Source organism: Musca autumnalis, unplaced genomic scaffold, assembly GCF_047663935.1.
Source record: "Musca autumnalis isolate F117 unplaced genomic scaffold, ASM4766393v1 scaffold_2, whole genome shotgun sequence".
NCBI classification, from domain to species: Eukaryota; Metazoa; Arthropoda; class Insecta; order Diptera; family Muscidae; genus Musca; species Musca autumnalis.
Window position 1 is genome coordinate 208,737,111 of NW_027411755.1, and position 21,105 is coordinate 208,758,215.

At 31.8% G+C, this 21,105-nt stretch overlaps 1 protein-coding gene across 1 annotated transcript in view; it reads left to right on the plus strand.

Moving 5' to 3' along the window:
- mtgo (miles to go) overlaps positions 1-7,929 on the plus strand; it is a 994,590-nt gene extending 986,661 nt beyond the window's left edge. The window contains exon 7 of the mRNA XM_073970717.1: positions 7,600-7,929. The gene's annotated coding sequence lies outside the window, so the exon portion shown is untranslated. The remainder of the gene's footprint in view (positions 1-7,599) is intronic.
- Positions 7,930-21,105: the final 13,176 nt, after the last annotated feature.

A 21,105-nucleotide genomic window follows, 5' to 3' on the forward strand; every position in this document is an offset into this window, starting at 1 on the left:
AACTAGCCAACACACTTAATGAAATGGAAAGACATAATATTGATATACTCGGCGTATGTGAAACATGGTGGCCAGAAGCAGGTGAATTTCTATCCCAAAATTTTAAAATTTATTACTCGGGAAACCTTAACAGAAACCATAGAAACGGAGTTGCAATAATTGTCAAAGCCCATATTGCCAAATGTATCACAAGTGTTATTTTAAAATCTGACAGGACCATGATGATAAAAATAATGGCCAAGTCACTTAATATAAATATTTTGCAAGTATATGCTCCTACAGCTGACAAAACCAACGAAGAAGTAGAACTCTTTTATAATGAAATTGATGAACTCCTAAATCTGACAAAACCACATGAAATAACGATTGTTCAGGGAGACTTCAACGCGAAGGTAGGAAGCATCGCTGTCCCAGGAACAAGTGGACAGTATGGATTGGGAAATAGAAATGAAAGAGGTGACAGACTAATAGAATTCTGCCAAGAACACCGAATGAAAGTAGCAAACACATATTTCTGCCTACCCCCCAGACGACTGTATACGTGGAAATCGCCACAAGATAGAACAGGAAACACAATTAGAAACCAAATTGATTTCATTCTCATAGATACGCGCCACTTTACGTCTATAACGAAGGCCTCGACATACCCAGGAGCAGATGTTCCTTCTGATCATAATCTTCTTATGGCAAATATGTGCACAAAGATTATATCTAAATCCAAAAAAACACATCGTAAGAAACTTGATATTGGAAAACTTGCAAATCCCCTCATTAAAAGTAATATAACGCATAACTTAAATTTGCAACTGAACACAATTAATGCTGATGAGGTTGAAAATATATGGGAAAGAGTTAAAACTACCATAAACACCATATCTCAACATGATCTGGGAAACTACACAACACCAAAGAATAAGGATTGGATGACGGATGAAATTCTACACCTTATCGATGAACGCCGAAAATACAAAAATTCAAATTACGAACTGTATTGGGAGCTCAACAGAGAAATTCAAACAGCCATACGAGTTGCAAAAACCGCTTATTTGAATAATCAGTGCGAAGAAATAGAAAGATTGAGAAACCTACCCGATGATTACAACCTACACAAGAAATTAAAGGAAGCTGCTGGTGTATATCGTAAAACAACTTCTGCTGTACTATACAATGAGAGCAATGAAATAGTGACTGAAATTAGCGAAAAAAAAATAATTTGGAAAGACTATATACAAAAGCTCTTTACAGATGATAAAAGATCATGCTACGAAAATCAATCCACGCAAATATTGTCTGGAACGAGCATAACGGATTCTGAAGTAGAATGGGCCATTAAATCTTTGAGGGACAAAAAAGCAACAGGGCCTGACGAGATACCTTCAGAAATATTAAAACTCATTGATGGAAACAATCTACAACTATTTACCAAACTTTTCAACCATATATGAGGCGCTCAGCGCCAAAACGGCCTAACCCACATAGAGATGGTTTCGAGAAAAACGAAGTTCAAAGAAAACAAGTTTTTAAAATATTTTTATAATTTTTTTATTAATCATAAATACATCTTAGTTGTAATATTTGTTTTAGGTTAATCATTAGGTATTAGTTTACATAGATAAAAACTGTTTTAATCAGTTAATAAAAAAATTAAAGTGGCTTAGGCCGTTTTGGCATCCATTTAAAAAAAATATATTGATAGGAACTGAGGGTTAGGCCATTTTGTCCCCATTTATTAAATCAAAAGTTATGCAGATGAATAATAAAAATAACTGTGAGCATTTTAATTGATTCATATTAATAAAAATTATTGGTCTTCTTCCTGGATATCTTCATCTTCGGCTCTCGAATTTGTTTTTAAATTATTATAAAATGCATGATTTACCCTTTGAGTTTCTGTAAATCCTTAAACTTTGTAACTTCAATGAATCTTCCTGCCGGATAAAGCGGTTCCAATTCAAAATTTACGTACTTGCTGGAGTTCCTTTTTGAAATATTAACTTCTTGAAATAAAACATTTATGTTATTTGAATATTTGTATTGAATTATAAATGGCTTCGCATTTTGGAATCGATTTTTCTGTTTGATACTAGTTTCTCAATTGAGGACATGCTTTTTATTTCATCTGTCGTCATCTTTACCAAGTGACATGGTTCCCTTTTTGCCGTGAGGATTACACGATCCCAATCATCAGGCGTACAAATGCCCTTATAATATTTTTTTCCTTTTCAATGAGACCAAAATCTTGATCGCATGGTAGGCATGAATGGCCAAACACTAAAAATTTGTGGTCTATCCGTTCCACTGAGAAGGTCGAATTATTGACTATGAATGTGCAAATATTGTTCATTCTTATGTTACGGTTTTGGCCACCACATTGATCGCGATACATTATTAACTTCTTACATTGTACATTGACGCCAGGGCGTAAGTCAACTTTATTACATAACCTTTGGTTTTTACTTACAAAATCTTATCGAAAATTTATTTTTATATTATTTTTCAAATATACTCCTGACTAAAACGTAACATGCCTAACCCACACGTATTTTTTTCCAGTATTCGATTTTGTCTATGTGGCTTAGGCCATTTTGGCGTCCACATTTTTTCAAACTTTCAGTAAAGGAAAAACGGGTTTCGGCATGTAGAATAACATAGGGTTAATCTATGCAATTGGGGATTTTTTAGTATGTATTACAAAAGGTTCCGGTTCGTCCAGCATAGTCAGTTTGATTTTTTTGAAAATGTGGGTTAGGCCGTTTTGGCGCTGAGCGCCTCATATATGACACAGGACAATTTCCACAAGACTGGCTGAAGTCCACGTTTATAGCAATTCCATTCCAAGAAGAGCCATGCCAAACGATGCAGTGACTATAGACTCATAAGCCTTATGAGTCATACATTAAAGATATTCCTTAAAATAATTCGTAATAGGATATATGAACAATGCGAGAAATCAATGGGAGATACACAATTCGGATTTAAGGAAGGAAAAGGCACACGAGAAGCTTTGTTTTGTATCCAAGTTCTTATACAAAAATGTCGGGAAGTTCAGAAGGACGTATTCATATGCTTCATCGACTACGAAAAAGCCTTTGACACGGTACAACACGATAAGCTGATCGAAATAATCAAGTCTATTGGAATAGAAGACAAAGAAATAAGATGCATAAAAAGTTTATACTGGCATCAAACTGCCCAAATTGATGTCAACGGAGATACAACAGAAGAAATAATGATATCCAAAGGAGTTCGACAAGGATGTGTCTTATCTCCACTACTATTCAATATATACTCTGAAAAAATATTTCAAGAAGCATTTTTAAATATTCAAGAAGGTATAAAAATCAGAAATAAATATATGAACAACATCCGATACGCCGACGACACCACTATTCTGGCTGATACTATGTCGGGACTACAAAGTCTTATGAACAGACTCACTGAATATAGCGAAAAATATGGGCTAAAAATTAATATCCAAAAAACTAAGTTCATGGTGATTAGTAGAAAGAATTGGCACACGGACACATCTTTAAAAATACATAACTCTACTATTGAAAGAGTAAAATGTTTTAAATACTTAGGCGTTCTAATTAATGAGGAATGGGACAACAGCAAAGAAATTAAATGCAGAATAGAGATGGCAAAGGACGCGTTTTCCAAATAAAAAAAGTGTTAACAAGCCATAACATAAACATTGAAACGAAGACAATATTCGTTAAAAATTATATTTGGTCAGTATTGCTATATGCAGTTGAAATTTGGACCATTAAAGCTGTAGACATTAAAAGACTCGAGGCATTTGAGATATGGGTTTACAGAAGAATACTAAAAATACCCTGGACAGCTCACATATCGAACGAAGAGGTTTTCAGAAGAATGAACCGTACCCGAGAACTTACAACGCATATTAAAAAGCAAAAGAGTGCATACCTAGGACACATTATGAGGAATCCCAAATATAAAGAACTCCAATTAATTCTCCTAGCAAATATAGAAGGTAGTAATTCCAGAGGTAGAAAAGAAACAACCTGGCTCAAGAACATACAGCAATGGACCGGATATCATAACGCAGACCACCTTATCAACACATCACGAAATAGAGAACTCTTTAGTCAAATCATAAATAACATTCAATGAAAATAGAAACTATGTAATTGTATGATCGCTAATATTCGAAAATCGAATAAGCAAATAAAGAAGAAGAAGAATATATATTGGCAAAAATATCAAGTTTAGCGATGGGCCATATCCGTCTACCCCTTCGGGTACCTCACCCAAAAATGTTGAAAAATGTACCCAAAAGTGCAGCTGAAGGAAATGAATAGGAACCTTTCGAATTTTTTATCTGGTGCTCCTTGTGGGCCCCAATCACGATGCTACAATTTTTTTCCTACCCAAAAGCTCTTAAACAACCTGCCGGTCCAAACTAAAGGACACGCTTAATTAAACGATTTTGCCGACATCGTAAAATCTGACTACAAAGTGCAGATGTTAAATGTTTGCTAAAATGCAGTTGAACGACTGTTCGAGGATTGTATACACAGCCTAAGGGCTGTTTGGGGATTGCTTTAAAATGTTCATCAAAGATGGTGTTTGTGATTTTGAATATAACGATGTATTTTTTATACCCTCAGCCTTTAGGCTAGAAGGGAATATAGTATATACTATATACACTTTGATACGAAAAATGTCTGTCTGGATTGTGCGCACGATAACTCTCAAACAGTTCAACCGATTCGAACCAAATTTTGGGTATCGTAATATTTTGTCCAAACTTAGTTTAAGTTCGAAGATGGGCCATAACGGTCCACTCCTTCTGGTACCTCCCCCACAAAAGTTCAAAATTTTTCTGTAAAGTGGTCTGAACGATAACTCTCGAAGGGAGCAATCGATTTGGTCAAAACTTTGCACATCGTATTATTCCTTCCAGATATAGATCTGGTTCGAATATGAACTATATCTGTCCGCTCCTTCGGGTACCTCCCACACAAAATTCGGATAAAGTGAAGTATAAGAGCTCCTTACGGATCGTTTTGAAATTTTTTTCAGTAAGTTTTTTTTGTGGCTCGCTTTACGACGGTACAATTTTTTGCCGGAGTAAGTCAATAATTCCTGAGATATTGGCCTAAAAGCTCCAAGAAACCCTGACGGCACCAACCAAAATGGCAAATCCGCAAGACAATCCTCGCAGGGAATTTTTGATTGATGCAGGCTTTGTGCATCGTATCTTGAGACGTGAACCCCGAAATATCCCAATATTTAGGGCCAAAAATCGTACACATTCATGCAACATATCGACGCCTCCAAACAATAGTATGCTAAGTCGACGTTTTCAAGTTCTTTACATTTTTATATTTAACGTCCTTTAACTTAAATTCTGTCAAATTTTGGTAATGATCGGACAATCCGAACAGAAGTTATAAACAAATATTTACTTAGCATAGTACTGAAGGTCAAAGAAATTTCCAAACTTTTAGAACTTGTCCTGCAAAACTCGCTTTTCAGAATTAGCAAACTATTGTTTGGAGCTGTCGAACGTCCTTTAACTTAAATTCTGTCTAATTTTGGTAATGATCGGTCAATCCGAACAGAAGTTATAAACAAATATTGACTTAGCATAGTACTGAAGTTCAAAAAAATGTCCAAACTTTGAGAACTTCTCCTGCAAAACTCACTTTTTAGACTTAGCATACTATTATTTGGAGGTGTCGATATGAGGGATTATAGTTTTTTTTTTTTTTTTTTTTTTTTGTAGACTTTTTCAGTGGATACCTTACTTTTTTTTTGCAAAAAACAAAAAGAACTCAATGAAAGTGAGTTCATCCTATTCTACTTACTCATTCTTATCTTATTATTGCCTAAATATCTAGATTACGAAATTTTGCTTTCGGTTAGGCCCGCAATTGATAACTATAAGATTTATCTCAATGTGTCTACTATGGTGAAGATTGGTCTGCCACATGTCAAGAGCTTGCTGTTAAGATTATTTACGTGACTGCTCTATAATTGCCTACAGTAATGATGAGCAAGTTATCGCCTCTTCCGAATACCTGAACAGAGCTATTCTGTTTCGCAAAATCTTTTTGCAGAAGACACTGCTGCTTCCAATTCTTATTTTAATTTTCAAAATTTTCACCCTTCTAAAAATTAACTCAGGGATTATAGTTTATTTGGAGTATACTGCGTTCCAAAATTTGTTTTGTGATATACGAAAATGTTTTTTTGTAATCAGGATAATGTTAGTAGAACATTTAGGCCCACCACTGTTATTGTAATATTTTGTACAAAGCTGTAGTGTGCTTCTCTAACTAGGCGTTTACACCAGACAGTTTGTCTTCAAATACAACTCTGATTTACTAACACATAGATACATTTGTCGGCTGTTCATCATTTTTTCACAAACAGTCGGGTTCGACATGTTTTTTATAAATAATTGAGATTTTAGGTTTCTATTCTCTTTTGCAAGATAATTTTAAAAAGTAAACAGACACCTTCCGTGGCACAATTACCCAGGTAGTTGCATCGTAAAATTTTGAATATGTTATGTCAAAACTTTCTTTATGTTGTTGGGGAAATTACAACAAAAATAATTTTTTTTATAAAGGGATTTGACTTTTCATATTCGATCAGCTGGCGTGATACCACTACCTGGTAGTTCTGCCATGACACCTTCCCAGCAAAAACCAGCAAGCAATCAGCTGACTTGCCAAAACAGAACTATTTGTCCGCCAATAAAGGAACCAAAGGAAGCAAAAATGTTGTATTTTATTTAAAATAAAAAAAGACCCAAAAAAGGAATTTTTCCACTTTGTAACTTTGTTATACGAAAAAAATAAAACACTGTAAAAAACAATACAATTAGGTTTGCTATTTCCACATTAAAATTGTTTTTAATTTTCACAAACATAAATCACCGAATAATTAAAAACTGCTGATTGATTGTTTTCAGGAAGAAGAAGAGTTAAGTGCTTGCTAGAAGAAATTTGTCCAGCAAGAATTTGCAAACTCTCAGTAAAAGAACTGTCAACATGTCTCTCTCGATTCGCTCTCTTTTGCTGGCTTTTTGTGTTAACAGACGACTTCCAGCAACAATTGGTACAAATTGTTACAAGTTTTAGGGTAACCAGACAGACCTAATAATTGGAAAGTGTTGAAAACAAAAGAACATAAACAGAAACAAAATATGTATGTGAACGGAAAATAAAAAGAAATTGATGATATTCATTTATAATTTTACAACTGTTTTTGTAGTTGTTTGGACGCCTACGTCACACAGGCAAGTTTTGGGTTTTTGACAATCAATACATGTACTCAACTGCCCTGACATGTATAAGCGCAGGGTTACTCATTTTTTGAGTTACCGACAGATGTCGTTAAAATTAAAATGTTTATAATTTCGATATTTACCGATGTTTTTCGGTAAATTAGCGAATAAAGGGCAGTCGTAAAGTTCTACCGACAGGAAGAGTGTTGTCAACTTTTATTTGAACTTTTCATTCAAAATTTTGAGATTTAATTTTACCGACTTTTGTCGGTAACTCAAAAAATGAGTTAGAGAATTGCACTACTGACTGATACTTTTTTCATGTATTTTTTTAGTTTTCCTCAAATGTTGCAGCGAACTTATACTATTTTTTATGATTTATTTCCCAGATAAATATTACTATTTAGATGGCGTTACTTCTCCTACGAAATATGATATTTAAATCTTTAAAATATGATAAAATCGGAAAACTTTTCTTACCCAGCAGCAGCAGCTACCTTCATATAAACACGGATGGATGCTGTGCGATACCCCAACATTTGCCCAACAAAAGCCCATTTGTCTCAAAGTCTTCATAGAGAATTATATAATGATTTTATTTATAGTTATATAAAAATTATATGTATATTTAAAGACATAACAAAATGTCTATAAAAAAAAAGAAACTAAATTTTAATTAATTCAAATATATTTTTTCTAAACAAAATATATTATTGAAATTTATAGATGATATAAAAAGAAAATTGAATAGTAATTACATACAATATACATTAAGAACGAAACGAAATAATTATAAAAAAACAACAGCAACAACTATGTGTTTCTATGTAAATGTGTACAATATAACTAACATCTTTAGCAAAAAACATAAGAAAAACAAATATGCATTTCCATATAAAAATATATAAATAATAAAATGAAACGATATAGAAAAACACGATGTAAAAATATGTACTAAAACAAATAACAAACTATATATATAGTTGATATACTAAATCTTGTAATATATAACTGAAATAAATTCTAAAAGAAATTATATGTGTATACAATTTTTTTTTAATTTTCAATTTTAAGGCAATTAAAATTGCATTTCTTTTTCTAATAAAATATATGTATACATAAATATATACTAAATTAACACAAATTTTTTCCAACACATATGCCTGTGTAATTCTATAAAAAATATTTATATGCATTTCCCCGTTCTTGTTTACAATATTATATTGATCAATAATCATAAAAAAACAAAAAAATATCTGTCCATAATAACCATGAAATTAGTAAAAAAAAAAAACAAATACAAACCTTTCTTAATTCTATTTTATCTCTTACCCCACCCTGAATGTAAGTAAATTCCTATATACATAGATATGTAATTATAAGTGTAAAACATACCATTATCAAAAGTGCTTTTCTTTAGAAATAAAATTGTAAAAAAAACAGGAATTAATTGAAAATATTTTTTATGCAAAAAAATGAAGAAAAACGCAAAACAAAAACTCAATGAAAGTGATATAATTTTGATAACAAAAATCAATCCTAATCCCTATTTACTTACATATTTTTTATTTATGTAATCATATTTTACCTTCTAGTTTATGATTTTTTTCTATTACTTTTTTTACACATTTTAGGTTATGTCTGATTGATTGATCAATTATACGATTTATAGACAGACGGTGGATCGCCATGTCGAAGGTCACGCTGGTGTGGTTTCATTGAAACAATGTCATGAAATCATGCGTCCTTAGAGGTAGTTTACACTATCTACCAATGTCAATTTTTTTTCGTCCACACCAGCAAAATGCAGTGAAATTACGTGTCCACATTGCAACAATGTTTTTATTTGGTGACATTGATAGCTAGTGCGAACTACCTCTTACTAGATCAGGCAAACTATCGATATTGCCGATATTTCATTCCAAAGCATCGATATATCGTTAATTTGTTATCAGCTATAATTTGCAAATAAAAATAGCGGAAAGTTCTATGCTTTTGTTGACATTTTGCACAAGTTCTTCAGAGAAATACAAATGAGAAAAAAACAATTGATTTAATAACTATATAGTTTTCTTATTTCGGCCAATGATATTTGTTTAATGTTTTACAATAAAATCCTTTTAATTTTCAGAAACTACCACTAATAATTTTCCACAAAACCAAAATGTCGCAAAATTTCAATTAATTTGAATCAAGGCATATTTATATAAGGTATAAGAGACAATCAGCTGTATTCTTACTTTTTTATACCCTTCACCATAGTATGGAGGGTATATTAAGTTTGTCATTCCGTTTGTAACACATCGAACTAATCATTTGCGACCCTATAAAGTATATATATTCTTGATCAGGATAAAATTCTAAGACGATCTAGCCATGTCCGTCCGTCCGTCTGTTGTAATCACTCTAGCGTCCGCAATAATTGAGATAGAGTGCTGAAATTTTGCACCCGAGTGCCTTTTTTCCATAGGCAGGTCAAGTTCGAAGATGGGCTATATCGGTCCACTCTTTGGTATAGCCCCCATATAACGGTACCTCCGGATTTGAGGTATTTTGACTTTCTTCGCCACATTTGCAGACCGAATTAGCTATAATTTGGCACTTAGGGTTCCTGTAGGCCAAGAAACATATCTACAAAAAATTATGTATATAGGTCCAAGTTTTGGTATAGCCCCATATAACGGTACCTCCCGATTTGAGGTATTTTCACGTTCTTCGCCACATTTGCAGACCGAATTAGCTATAATTTGGCATGTAGGGTTCCTGGAGGCCAAACAACATATCTACAAAAAATTATGTATATAGGTCCAAGTTTTGGTATAGCCCCAATATAACGGTACCACCCGATTTGAGGTATTTTCACGTTTTTTGCCATATTTGCAGACCGAATTAGCTATACTTTGGCATTTAGGGTTCCTGGAGGCCAAACAACATATCTACAAAAAATTATGTGTATAGGTCCAAGTTTTGGTATAGCCCCAATATAACGGTACCACACGATTTGAGGTATTTTGAGTTTTTACGCCGAAGATTAGGCCGAATTAGATATTATTTAATTATAATTTGGTTCCTGTAGGTCAAAAAACATTTTATCAAAAATTCCACGTCCACGTTTTGGTATAGCCCCCCCCCCCCCGTAAAGGGAGGGAAGGGAAACTAATTATTCCATTTTTATACCCTCAGCCTTTAGGCTAAGGAGGGTATATACACTTTGATACGATGAAAATGTGCCTCATCGAAATAATGGTTTAGACCCCAAGTATGTTTGGACGAAATGTGTTTCAGAATATTTGGAGTTGATGTAGCCATGTCCGTCCGTCTGTCTGTCCTGCTGGCTGGAGCGCACGATAACTCTCGAACGGATGAACCGATTCGGTTCAAATTTTGGCTTTCATAATATTTTGCCCAAACTTAGTTTAAGTTTGAAGATGAGCTACATCGGTCCACTCCTTCCGGTATCTCCCCCACAAAAGTTCGAAAATGTTCGGAAAGTTTGTGCGCACGATAACTCTTGAAGGGAGTGACAGATTTGGTCCATACTTTGTATAGAGTAAACTTTCTACCAGAGTAATATGAGGTTCCAATATGGTCTCAATAGGTCCACTCCTTCGAGTACCTCCCACACAAAATTTCGGAAAAGTTCAGTTTAGGACCTGCTCTCGAATCGCCTTGGTTTTTGTTGTAACATCTTGTATTCACAGCCCTTCATACGACGGTACAAGTTTCATTAGGGGCAAGTCCATAATTCCTGGGAAAATAGCATGAAAGTTGTAAAAAACCCATATGACACCGTGTGTAGTTGTTGGAGCACAAGATAACTCTCGAAGGATCTGCCGATTCGATCCAACATTTGGCCTTTTTAATATTTTGTCCAAACTTAGTTTAAGTTCAAATAAAAGCCATATCGGTCCACTCCTTCAGGTGCCTCCCCCACAAAAGTTTAAAAATGTTCGGAAAATTTGTGCGTACGATAACTCTTGAAGGGAGTGATCGATTTGGTCCATACTGTACACATCCTAATATATCTACCAGGTATAGATCAGGTTCGAATATGGACTATATTTATCCACTCCTTCGGGTACCTCCCACACAAAATTTCGGATAAGTTCACTTTAAGACCTGCTCTCGGATCACTTTTCTTGAAGCAAATTGCATTCACTGCCCCCCTTTACGATGGTACAAGTTTTTCGAGGGGCAAGTAAATACTTCCTGAGAAAACAGCCCAAAAGCTGTAAAAAATACCTAAAGCTGGTCAACCGATTCTGTCGGAAATTTGACCTTCGACATATTTTGTCCAATCTTAGTTTAACTTCGAAGATGGGCAATACCGGTCCATCACTTCCATTACCCCAAAATTTAAAAAATGTCACTAAATGGTATGCAGGATACACTTTCTTGAACGGGGTAACCAATTTGGTCCAAACTTTGGATCTTCTAATATGTTGTCCAAATTTAGTTTAACTTCCAAAAATGAAACATATTGGTCCTCTCCTTAAGGTACCTTCCCTGCAAAAGTTCAACATTTTTGTTTAGGTGCAGTTTAGGGTCTGCCCGAAGATCCTTTGGAAATGTATACCGATGCTATTCGTTGTGGTCCTGCTTACAGCGATAATATGTTTTCCGTGGACAAGTTCATGCTTCCTGGCCTTCTGGTCCAAATGTTATGCGATGATCCACTAAAATGACTATTGGTGCGTTATCTATCGAAAAGATAAGACTCCCAAAATCAGATCCACTTTCATAATGGGCTATGTCGGTCCATTCCTTCAACACTTTTATCCTAATCCACATTTTTGTCTGAAAGTTCAAATGTTCAAAAAGGGTCTCAAAATTCTGAAAAGACCCAAATACATTAGATCTGTCCGCAGATGAAAGTTTTATTTCACATAGGCTGAGGGTATACCTCTGTTGGCAAAGCCGACAGATGCTTTTTTACTTGGTTTAATATTCCGTTCTCAAATTTCTTAATATAAACACATTACGAAGTAGGTGTTTAAATTCAATTCAATGCACTCAAGTAAAAAAAAAACGTCCTGTGGAAGCAAAATGGACTGCACCCTATCCTATCTTAAAGGTTTTGTGAAAATGTCATTCCCAGTCAAGGGGTTGGTGAAAAACCCACGCTGAACAAGTGGCGAAAATGTAAAGCCAAAGGTTTGGAGAAAATGCCGTGTTAAAGTTTGGATCTGAATTTCATGGTCTGGTTTCATGGTCCCGTAAGAATGAACGCTTGTAGATGTGATTCAATTGCATCTTTGGGGGCAAACCTTTTACTAGGAGAGTTATTAAATGTTGGTTAACTGATCAAAGTATGTGTCTATATTTGTACATATGTGTACATGTATGTATTTGTTCGATTATAAACATATTTGCACTTATCTTGTAACAGCTATTATGCTTCAGACATAACCTCAAAATGTGTATATAAATTTTCGTCAGTTGAACTGTGTTATTTATATCAATCTTATACAGGAAATTCGATCGTCAGTTAAAATACTGTTGTTCGAACTGATGATTGTTTTTTTTTTGTTTTTAATTACTTTTTTTAGTAACTATTGCTTCCTTAATTATGCTAAATGTTATTACATCTATTTTATGTCAATATGATTTTTATTTAATTTATTTTTACGAATTTCAATATTTTTTACTTAGAAAAATAACTCATAAAACTATTTTAAATTTATTACTAATATATGGTTAATGGTAAATTTTAATATATAAAATAAATTTTTTATATTGAAACATTTTTTTGTTAATAAAAAATTATTCTGAAATTATATTTTTTTAAAAGAAATTATTTTTAGTAATATTTTGTTAAATATTTTTTTTTATTATTTTCAAATCAAAAAAATTAAGGCAAATCAAAGAATTGAACAATTTCTTATATTTAATATTTTTACAAAAATTAAGATATAATTTTCAGTATGAGGAAATGGTAAAATGAAATTTCAACATTTTCTCATTAGATGGATTTTTATTCACAGTTTTGCAATACGTTTTTTTTTTATTTTATAAAAATTATTTTGTCACATTTTTATTCTTATTTCTTATTTTTTTATGTAGTAAATTTTTAGCACATTTTTTGTTTTATTTTTTTTTAATTAAAAAATAATTTTCAAAACTACATTTTATATAAGCAAAACAAAAAAACCCAAAAACTCTCCTTCCTCTATATATATACAATTTTTATATACACATAAAATAATCTAAAAAATCAAAATTACCTATAAAAAAATGATATATAGATATAAAAAATTTAGATTTTTTGGTGTTTAGGTAAAATGAAAACGCAACTAAGAACATGTTATATAAAATGGAACTATGTAAAAAAGCTAGGCTGCTTAAAAATAATAATACAACAGAAATATATTTACGATTTTCTGTTCTTTGTTAAATGTTAAAATTAAAAATAAATATATTCATTATTTAATTATGTTGCTTAACACGAACTAAACTTTGTATAAATATAGAAAAAATAACAATTTATATATTTGAAATTATAATTATAAATATTAATATAAAAACCCATTGAACTTATGTGCATTATTTAGTGTGGTATGCGGTGTAAAAATATTATAACAAATATAGTGTGTAATTAAAAAAATATAATATAAAATTAAATAGAAAACGTAAAGAAAACTACATAAAAAATACAAAAGAACCCAATTTAGCAACAACAACAACAACATGATCCATAACAAACTACAAGAACAACATAAATATAAATAGTAAAACATTTTTTCTCTATATACATACATATATATAAAGTGTAATACATCAATTTACATAATTATTTTTTTTTTGTTTTTATTATTATATAAATATATTATATATTTTTACACATATTTTTTCTTTTTGTTTTTTATTGCAATTTTTATTTTATATATTTTTTCTTATCAATATACATATTACATATATATGAAAAATAATTACTTATGTGAATTATATATAAATATATTAAAAGGAAACAACAACAAACTAAAACATTCTATACATACAATATATATAAATAAAAACAAATTATATATACAATATACATATGGAACGATATATATATGATGAATAAAAATCATTATGCAAAAATATAAATAAAAAACCAAAGTGTTATATTATTTCTACGGTTCTTTAATATATTCAAGGTAAGTTGGAAAATGGATAGAGCAAATGTCCAATGCTACCAAAAAATCATAATCTATTTTCTGACCAATTTTAGGCAATTCTACCAAAAAATCATAATCTACTTTCTAACCCATTTTACGCAAAAAGCAGGGACTATATTTCTGACCAATTTTACACGCAAAAAGCATGACTATACATTGTCCAATTCTAAAAAAACAATTATAATCTACTCTCTTACTAATTTTACGCAAAAAGCATGGACTATCTACTGTCCAATTCTACCAAAAAATCATAATCTATTTTCTGACCAATTTTACGCAAAATGCATGGACTATACACTGTCCAATTCTACCAAAAAAGCATAATCTATTTTTTGACCAATTTTGAGCAAAATACAATTCCAATTCTACCAAAATATCGTAATCTACACTTTGACCAATTTTACGCACAATCATGAACTATATTTTTGACCAATTTTACCCGAAAAGCATGGACTATAGACTGTCCAATTCTACCAAAAAATCACAATCTTTTTTTCTGACCAATTTTAGGCAAAAATCATGGACTATACACGGACCAATTCTACCAAAAACGCATAAATTATTTTCTGACCAATTTTAAGCAAAATACATGGACTATACTCTATCCTATTCTACCAAAAAACCATAATCTATTTTCTGACCAATTTTACTCAAAGAGCGTGGACTATACACCGACCAATTCTACCAAAAAATCCTTATCTATTTCTGACCAATATTACGCAAAAAGCATGGATTACTATACACTGTCCAATTCTACCAAAAAATCTGTCCAATTTTAACCAAAAAGCTTTGACTATTCACATACATTCTCCAATTCAACCAAAAAAACTCCTAATCTATTTTCTGACAAATTGTTCGCAAAAAGAATGGACTATACATTCTCCAATTCTACCAAAAAATCCTTATCTATTTCTGACCAATATTACGCAAAAAGCATGGATTACTATACACTGTCTAATTCTACCAAAAAATCATATTCTACTTTCTGACCAATTTTATACACTGTCCAATTCTACCAAAAATTATAATCTATTTTCTGACCAATTTTATACAAAAAGCATTGACTATATATACACTGCCCAATTCTACCAAAAAATAATATTCTATTTTTTGACCAATTATACGCAAAACGCATGGATTACACACTGTCCAAGTCTACCAAAAATCATAATCTATTTTCTGACCAATTTAATCCAAAAAGCATTGACTATACACTGTCCAATTCTACCAACAAATCACAATCTATTTTCTGAACAATTTTACCCAAAAGCATGGAGTATACACTGTCCAATTCTACAAAAAAATTATAATCTATTTTCTGACCAATTTTACGCAAAATGCATGGACTATACAAAAAAAATCATAATCTATTTTTTGACCAATTTTACAATAAAAGAATGGACTATGCACTGTCCAATTCCACCAAAAAGTCATAATCTATTTTCTGACCAATTTTACACTAAAAGAATGGACTATACACTGTCCAATTCTACCAAAAAGTCATATTCTATTTTCTGGCCAATTTTAGGCAAAAAGCATGGACTATACACTCCAATTCTACCAAAAAGTCATAATTATTTCCTGACCAATTTTACGCTAAAAGCATAGACTATACACTGTCCAATTCTACCAAAAAGTCATATTCTATTTTCTGATCAATTTTACGCAAAAAACATTCCAATTCTACCAAAAAATCATAACTATTTTCTGACCAATTTTACCCAAAAAGCATGGACTATACACTGTCCAATTCTAGCAAAAAAATCATAATCTATTTTTGACCAATTTTACCCAAAAAACATGGAATATATACTGTCCAATTCTACCAAAAAATCATAACTATTTTCTGACCAATTTTACTTAAAAACCATGGACTATACACTGTCCGATTCTACCAAAAAATCATAAACTATTTTATCACCAATTTTGAGCGAAACACAGGACTATACACCGTCCAATTCTGCCAAAAAACTACAGTCTATTTTCTGACCAATTTTAGCCAAAAAGCATGGACTATACACTGTCCGATGCTACCAAAAAATCATAATCTATTTTCTGACCAATTTTAGCCAAAAAGCATGGACTATACACTGTCCGATTCTACCAAAAAATCATAATCTCTTTTCTGACCAATTTTAGCCAAAAAGCATGGACTATACACTGTCCGATTCTACCAAAAAATCATAATATATTTTCCGACCAATCTAACCCAAAAAGCATGGACAATACACTGTCCAATTCTACCAAAAAATCATAATCTGTTTTCTGACCAATTTTACCCAAAAAGCATGGACAATACACTGTCCAATTCTACCAAAAAATCATGATCTATTTTCTGACCAAAAATCATAATCTATTTCCGGACCAATTTTACCCAAAAAGCATGGACTATACACTGTCCAATTCTACCAACAAATCATAATTTATTTTCTGACCAATTTTACCCAAAAAGCATGAACTATACACTGTCAAATTCTACCAAAAAATCATAATCTATTTTCTGACCAATTTTACCCAAAAAGCATGGACTATACACTGGCCAATTCTACCAAAAAATCATAATCTATTTTCTGACCAATTTTACCCCAAGAGCGTGAACTATATACACTGTCTAATTCTACCAAAAAATCATATTCTACTTTCTGACCAATTTTATACACTGTCCAATTCTACCAAAAAATCATAATCTATTTTCTGACCAATTTTACCCAAAAAGCATGGACTACACACTGTCCAATTCTAACAAAAAATCATAATCTATTTTCTGACCAATTTTACCCAAAAAGCATGGGTAATTCTGTCCAATTCTACAAACAAATCATATTCTTTTTTCTGACCAATTTTATAAAAAAAGCATGGACTATATACTGGCCAATTCTACCAAAAAATCATAATCTATTTTATGACCAAATTTACCCCAAGAGCGTGAACTATATACACTGTCTAATTCTACCAAAAAATCATATTCTACTTTCTGACCAATTTTATACACTGTCCAATTCTACCAAAAAATCATAATCTATTTTCTGACCAATTTTACCCAAAAAGCATGGACTACACACTGTCCAATTCTAACAAAAAATCATAATCTATTTTCTGACCAATTTTACCCAAAAAGCATGGGTAATTCTGTCCAATTCTACAAACAAATCATATTCTTTTTTCTGACCAATTTTATACAAAAAGCATGGACTATACGCTGTCCAATTCTACCAAAAAATCATAATCTATTTTCTGACCAATTTTACCCAAAAAGCATGGACTACACACTGTCCAATTCTACCAAAAAATCATATTCTATTTTCTGACCAATTTTACCCAAAAAGCATGGACTATACACTGTCCAATTCTACAAAAAAATCATAAATTATTTTCTGACCAAGTTTACCCAAAAAGCATGGACTATACACTGTCCAATTCTACCAAAAAATCATAAACTATTTTCTGACCAATTTTACCCAAAAAGCATGGACTATACACTGTCCAATTCTACCAAAAAATCATAATCTATTTTCTCACCAATTTTACCCAAAAAGCATGGACTATACACTGTCCAATTCTACCAAAAAATCATAATCTATTTTCTGACCAATTTTACCCAAAAAGCATGGACTATACACTGTCCAATTCTACCAAAAAATCATATTCTATTTTCTGACCAATTTTACCCAAAAAGCATGGACTATACGCTGTCCAATTCTACCAAAAAATCATATTCTATTTTCTGACCAATTTTACCCAAAAAGCATGGACTATACACTGACCAATTCTACCAAAAAATCATATTCTATTTTCTGACCAATTTTACCCAAAAAACATTGACTATACACTGTCCAGTTCTACCAAAAAATCATAAACTATTTTCTAACCAATTTTACCCAAAAAGCATGGACTATATTTCTGACCAATTGTAACCAAAAAGCATGGACTATACGCTGTCCAATTCTACCAAAAAATCATAATCTATTTTCTGACCAATTTTACCCAAAAAGCATGGACTATACACTGTCCAATTCTACCAAAAAATCATATTCTATTTTCTGACCAATTTTACCCAAAAAGCATGGACTATACACTGTCCAATTCTACCAAAAAATCATATTCTATTTTCTGACCAATTTTACCCAAAAAGCATGGACTATACGCTGTCCAATTCTACCAAAAAATCATATTCTATTTTCTGACCAATTTTACCCAAAAAGCATGGACTATACACTGACCAATTCTACCAAAAAATCATATTCTATTTTCTGACCAATTTTACCCAAAAAACATTGACTATACACTGTCCAATTCTACCAAAAAATCATAAACTATTTTCTAACCAATTTTACCCAAAAAGCATGGACTATATTTCTGACCAATTGTAACCAAAAAGCATGGACTATACGCTGTCCAATTCTACCAAAAAATCATAATCTATTTTCTGACCAATTTTACCCAAAAAGCATGGACTACACACTGTCCAATTCTACCAAAAAATCATAATCTATTTTCTGACCAATTTTACCCAAAAAGCATGGGTAATTCTGTCCAATTCTACAAACAAATCATATTCTTTTTTCTGACCAATTTTATACAAAAAGCATGGACTATACGTTGTCCAATTCTACCAAAAAATCATAATCTATTTTCTGACCAATTTTACCCAAAAAGCATGGACTACACACTGTCCAATTCTACCAAAAAAATCATAATCTATTTTCTGACCAATTTTACCCAAAAAGCATAGACTATACACTGTCCAATTCCACCAAAAAATCATATTCTATTTTCTGACCAATTTTACCTAAAGAGCATGGACTATACGCTGTCCAATACTACCAAAAAATCATAATCTATTTTCTGACCAATTTTACCCAGAAAGCATGGACTATACACTGTCCAATTCTACCAAAAAATCATAATCTATTTTCTGACCAATTTTACCCAAAAAGCATGGACTATATATACACTGTCCAATTCTACCAAAAAATCATATTCTATTTTCTGACCAATTTTACCCAAAAAGCATGGACTATACACTGTCCAATTCTACCAAAAAATCATAATCTATTTTCTGACCAATTTTACCCAAAAAGCATGGACTATACACTGTCCAATTCTACCAAAAAATCATATTCTATTTTCTGACCAATTTTACCCAAAAAGCATGGACTATACACTGTTCAATTCTACCAAAAAATCATAAACTATTTTCTGACCAAGTTTACCCAAAAAGCATGGATTATACACTGTCCAATTCTACCAAAAAATCATATTCTATTTTCTCACCAATTTTACCCAAAAATCATGGACTATACACTGTCCAATTCTACCAAAAAATCATAATCTATTTTCTGACCAATTTTACCCAAAAAGCATGGACTACACACTGTCCAATTCTAACAAAAAATCATAATCTATTTTCTGACCAATTTTACCCAAAAAGCATGGGTAATTCTGTCCAATTCTACAAACAAATCATATTCTTTTTTCTGACCAATTTTATACAAAAAGCATGGACTATTCGCTGTCCAATTCTACCAAAAAATCATAATCTATTTTCTGACCAATTTTACCCAAAAAGCATGGACTACACACTGTCCAATTCTACCAAAAAATCATAATCTATTTTCTGACCAATTTTACCCAAAAAGCATGGACTATACACTGTCCAATTCTACCAAAAAATCATAATCTATTTTCTGACCAATTTTACCCAAAAAGCATGGACTACACACTGTCCAATTCTACCAAATAATCATAATCTATTTTCTGACCAATTTTACCCAAAAAGCATGGACTACACACTGTCCAATTCTACCAAAAAATCATAATCTATTTTCTGACCAATTTTACCCAAAAAGCATGGGTAATTCTGTCCAATTCTACAAACAAATCATATTCTTTTTTCTGACCAATTTTATACAAAAAGCATGGACTATACGCTGTCCAATTCTACCAAAAAATCATAATCTATTTTCTGACCAATTTTACCCAAAAAGCATGGACTACACACTGTCCAATTCTACCAAAAATTCATAATCTATTTTCTGACCAATTTTACCCAAAAAGCATAGACTATACACTGTCCAATTCCACCAAAAAATCATATTCTATTTTCTGACCAATTTTACCTAAAGAGCATGGACTATACGCTGTCCAATACTACCAAAAAATCATAATCTATTTTCTGACCAATTTTACCCAGAAAGCATGGACTATACACTGTCCAATTCTACCAAAAAATCATAATCTATATTCTGACCAATTTTACCCAAAAAGCATGGACTATATATACACTGTCCAATTCTACCAAAAATCATATTCTATTTTCTGACCAATTTTACCCAAAAAGCATGGACTATACACTCTCCAATTCTACCAAAAAATCATAATCTATTTTCTGACCAATTTTACCCAAAAAGCATGGACTACACACTGTCCAATACTACCAAAAAATCATAATCTATTTTCTGACCAATTTTACCCAGAAAGCATGGACTATACACTGTCCAATTCTACCAAAAAATCATAATCTATATTCTGACCAATTTTACCCAAAAAGCATGGACTATATATACACTGTCCAATTCTACCAAAAAATCATATTCTATTTTCTGACCAATTTTACCCAAAAAGCATGGACTACACACTGTCCAATTCTACCAAAAAATCATAATCTATTTTCTGACCAAT